Raw genomic sequence first — 5,689 nt, 5'->3', positions numbered from 1 at the left:
AATAATAAGAGCTAAGCTCAAATGACTTCTTCAAAAGTCTTAGTATAAGATAGCCGAGTCCAAGAATTATGGTTACACACACACACACACATATATACATATAAGGATAAAACATTGGGTTCAGTCTATGATACATGAGAAGTTTAGCAAGAAATGTAATGTTAAATGACATGTCTAGTCACGTTATGACCTGCTCTTTTCTTAGAAAAATCTCAACAAACGATGTTAATTTATGACTAAACAGAAGATTCCAGAACCCCAGGACCTGTTTGCAACACAAAGCTGTTCAATATAACACAAATAAGAAAGTATTATTGTACGCATATGTCTGCCTCAATGTCATATAATAATCAATGCGTGCATTGTAGTGAATGATACCACTATTCTGCAGCAAGCGTGATAGCCAATGAAACAAATATCTGTGTCATTTTTGCTTAATGTAAACACGTATACACCTTCAACTGTGTTACACTTCTCCAATTTGAATTATATCGTGAAATTTAAAGTAATTTCATGTTGAAATAAGTAGAAATGCCTTTCCTGTAGAATTATGTTCACGTAGTCAACAAAATATTAAATTAAAATCAAATCAAATCGTTTAAAAATAGCTTATTCAATAATGATTGACGATGACCATCTAGTTCAGAAATAATGTCTAAATAGAAAATAAAACATTAAGTGAATCTGCAACGTCTGGAAATAATTCATTTGTGTCAGTCCAATACATTTCTAAATCACAACTGCTGGAAAACGATAGGTGCGAATAAGGAAAGTTCTTCCCCCGAAAGGAAGTAAATGTAGGAATGGCTGATGTCAGTCCTTCATAAACAAATCACACAATATAGTACGGATAGCATTTGTATCATTTCTACACAGTATAACAGACATACAGTGTAGTAGAATGTTAACAGAGAAAAAATGACAAATATCAATTAAGCACAATGCTACATATAGTGCTATCTGTGTTCTGCCCACCACGGGTATCGAAACCCGGTTTTTATGGGTGTCACTTAGTAGACATACCGCTGTGCCACTGGGTGGCGATTAATTGGACAATAACTAACATATAGCAATACACGTAGCTATTCAATCAGTTTAGCATAATTTATTCATTTTTTTGCTGTTTACATTCTACTACACTGTGTGCCTCTACTACTGGGTAGGGATGGTGGAACTGCCATCCTTACTATTTTGTTTGCATTGTTTTTGAAGGACTGATATTAGTCATTGCTACAGTTACTTCCTTTCATTGATAAGTTTTATTTACTTGTTTGCTGGTGTTTTAATTCAGTGTTTCAATAGATATAGGAAGATTGTATTTATAACCAAGTTTTAACCCAGTGAGTTTCCAACTGTAATATTCATCGTTTATACATTTTTTGTTTTTGAATTTCGCGCAAAGCTACTCGAGGGCTATCTGCGCTAGCCGTCCCTAATTTAGCAGTGTAAGACTAGAGGGAAGGCAGCTAGTCATCACCACCCACCGCCAACTCTTAGGCTACTCTTTTACCAACGAATAGTGGGATTGACCGTCACATTATAACGCCCCCCACGGCTGAAAGGGCGTGCATGTTTGGTGCAACGGGGATTCGAACCCGCGACCCTCAGATTACGAGTCGAACGCCTTAACCCACCTGGCCATGCCGGGCCATATTCATCGTTTATCTTTTATTGGAGGCAGTATATCTGCCCTATACTGTGTACTACGTTTTGGTCCTTCAATTGTTTCTCCAAGTATTTTTATCTGGTAATCTGTGTTTTTTTCACCCAAAAGCAGAATTGTCACTGTGTGTTTCATTTCTAATGCTGCTGTAAGAGTTTGTTCACTGCACGATGCCCAGAAACTGAACAATATAGAACATTTTGTTAATGTACCTAATATCAGTTGCTAAAAGAATCTTTTGCCATTTAGGTGTTGCTGATCTAGAAAAGTTGTGCTATGAATGCGTACTTATTATTCAGCGTAATTATCCAATGCACTATCCTGCCATCCATATTGTAAGTAAATCAGTCATTTAATGATGTACAGTGGGTTCATATGATGGTGATAACGGTTGACAAGTACTAAAATGAAGTGCAGCTTTTAGTTTTTTGCCATACAGTAACAGCATTTAGAAGCAGTTAACGTAGAGCTCGCATGAACAGTTAATTTTTCATACAATGTTGTACCTATAACAAAAGCTTCCCAGTGGTACAGCGGTACGTTTGTGGACGTACAACGTAGAAATCACTTTGTGCTTAATTACAAAAAAAAAAAAAACACCAAAAAATTACTCAATTTTTTTTAGTACTTGTATCTGTGTCAAGAATGAACAGGGAGTTCTAGGGAGGATAAGCCAGCACCAGTACACTTTCTAAAGTACACTTCAAGAACTGAAATATGTGTCTATTTTCTTGTACCCACATCAAACAGATATCAGATTTAGCCAAAGCAGATGGAGATGAAGATGTTTTTAGTAAATCTGACAAAAAAATCATAAACCTAAAAAGGTGCAGATACCACTTTTGGTTTCAGACTATATCCAGTCCTTGACTTAAAAACTCCACTTTCATTAATAGACACTTTCCTGGTTTTAATTTCAAACTTACATCCTTGATGCAGTGGTATATCATTTTAAGGTTTTAAACAGTCTGAAGTGTAAGATAAAAGTTTAGTTTGTTATCTATGCAGATAAAACATTTATCTTATTACAGCAGTCTAAATTTAATCTCCATCAATCCCACGAAAATGACAAATACATTACACAGAACAAATGGCATGACACGAAATTCGAACAGTGTTTATGGGTTGCTGAAAGTAGTGTTACGTTAACTTTTTTTTAAAATCCAGTATAACTTACTAGTGGTTCGAGGTCAGATCAAGTACGGTGTAGTGGAAGAATGGGGAGCATTTTGTGTGTAGTTCTGGAAAGAGTTAGGCATATTTTATCACATATTCATCCCTGGTGCACAACACAAGCCCGTGCATTAGTTGTTTTGTTTAACGTATACTACCTATGTCTATGAGATGAAGTGTGATTATTGTCAGACCTAGTCAGTCATCTGGTTCCACAAACAATTAACAAACTTTTTGAACAAATCATTAAATTCATGTCTCTTTAAGCCATCAACTAAAGACTTCGTGTGTGCTGGCAGCTGTTCATAGATTTTTGAACACAGCACAGTTACTATGACACTAGCTTGACTTATTTACTTCATTTTGTTTTTATTATTCCAAGTGAGAGCTCAAGAGCCAAATGTCTGAAGTTATAAATTAACACTGGTATGACTCTATCAGCCTGCTTTCCTTCGCCTTTATCGCTACAGCAAGTAGGAAAAAACTGTAGGCTGCATCCATAACACACCAAAAAACACTGATTCCAGGTTTGACAGCAAAACTGCCTACTTAATATGCACATGTATGGTCCTCTGTTCTTAGTCCTAATACTGTAATGAATGAAAGGCTTTCATGCAGAAAAGCAGTTTATTTATGCAATAGGTAATTATTGTGGTAGATACATTCCTATATTATCAATACCTAAACCCATCTTTACACGACGAAAGGCATGACCAAGACTATGTTGGAGAGGTACTTCATCACTCCCATCTCACTTACTCCATATATCAAAATGAAGATTGTACTGACTGGCTTAAGTGATGGTTTCTTTAGGAAGTCCAAAATACCGTAAAGTTTTTTCAGCTCCAGTATTAACAAGAAATTTAACCTCATGTTGATGTATTTTAATAATATGATGCCAAATTTATGATTCTCCAAATCGGTCATTATGATAAAACAAAACAAACAAACTTATCCCATTTAAAACAATAGCAGCTGAACCATCACACATTGCAGAACCTACTGTAATGCAGTTGGTAGAGTTAGTGATCAACATTGAAAGCTGTTTCAGAGAAGAGTATGTTGCTTTAGTTACTAATGCTGTTGTTTTTCATTTCTTTTAACATATTATTGTTCAATGTGACCACATCGAGCCATTGCTACGAAAACCGCCTTTGTCAGAAATCAGATGTCTCTGACACCAATGTATTACTGTGACTGACTGTTGAGTTAGGGGAGAATCGTGTCCGTAAAAGATGAGGATAAGAATAATGAAAATTTCACACTGTTAAATCACATTACGCTCTTAGTATGGTTTTACACAAATCTTAGATTCCTCACTTCAGCCATTATTTTAATTATATACATCCAATGGAGGTAAGCCCAAAACTATGATAAATATACATATATATATATGTATATGGATCACCATTTTAGGTAAGAAACTGAGCCAATAATGTATTACTCTTAATAAACAATTTTGTGAGCGTATATGTTCCTTAGCCCTAAGTTAGAGTATTAGCGCAACATTGCCATGAAAACACGTGCATAGAAATTTAGAAGTATTTTCATGTATATACCTGAATAAAAGCATTTTTTTTTTTTTTTTGCTGGCTATGAAAGGGTGATTCATAACATTTTTTTTTCTGCCGTCACATATTTAAAAAAAAAAACATGTCGTTATCAGGAAATTATTCATTTTCTTTCTTAATTCTTAGGCCTATGAGATTTTATGTGTTTTTCCTGAATAGTTAAAAGGAATGAATTACTTAATATATAAGGTACGAAATATGGATAAATTATAATAGAGGTTTTTATGTCTTGCTGTTAAAATTAATCTAAATATATCGTGTTTGCTTCCAGGGACAATGCAATGTTTTAAAAACCCTAGATATGAGTGGGTTAAATGTTTTCTGCTGGTTTCCAGAGTTTTCACTCAGCCACACAAATGAAAGAATACATGAATGAGATTATGGTAATTATATTAACAACTTGAAAATGTTTGGTACTGATTGACTACACATTTTTTTTTTTTTGCTTTTCCCACTCTCAACCGTTTGGAAATTCCCGCCTTCCCGTCCTCGTGGTTGGAGTGCACACATATTTTCAATTATTCTATGATGGTTAACTTTAGTTCCCCGATGAGACAGTGGTACGTTTTCAGATTTACAACGCTAAAATTATTGGTTCGTTTCCCTCGGTAGACACAGCAAATAGCCGGATGTGGCTTTGCTATAAGAAAAAACACACACAGTTAACTTTATGTGTGAAATACAGTTGACAAATTATGTTCTCGCTTTATGTTTTTGGTCATTAACGAAATTTACAACAGTTTTTAATATGTGTTAACTGATTTAGATAAGTTTACGTACTCATAACCTCTGTATTTATTTTCCAACCAAATTATCCAACATGGATAAGTTTGTTTTAGGCAATAAACCCTACACGCTACGTAACTTCGTGATATACGTTGGGCTTCGGATTCACATATTAGGAAGATACAACTAAATTGAAATAAGAGTATATATTAGCAAAAACAACAAGTGTAGAAACAGTTATATGTTAGAAATAAATTTAAATGTCTGTTACTAAAACATTATGTTTAACCCTAACAACTATTTTAGATCCTTGATGTTTGTCTCTTGCACTGCAAACTGAGTATGTACAAAGTAACTACGTGAACGATTTGTAAATATTGTCTCTTCACTAAATTCGGATGAGCGAAAATGAAGTCAGTTCTCATATGTTTCATTTTTTTATCCTCTAAGCCTACACATTGTGTGTTTAGGGTAGGAAGATATTTGAATATAAAGCGAAAAAAAAAAAAAGGCACCTGAGTCACGTGACGACTAGCGCTGAAGATCACGTGCTTAA

Source organism: Tachypleus tridentatus, chromosome 9 (genome assembly GCF_004210375.1).
Source record: "Tachypleus tridentatus isolate NWPU-2018 chromosome 9, ASM421037v1, whole genome shotgun sequence".
In the NCBI taxonomy this organism is placed as follows: Eukaryota; Metazoa; Arthropoda; class Merostomata; order Xiphosura; family Limulidae; genus Tachypleus; species Tachypleus tridentatus.
Note: the sequence above shows the minus strand (reverse complement) of the source record.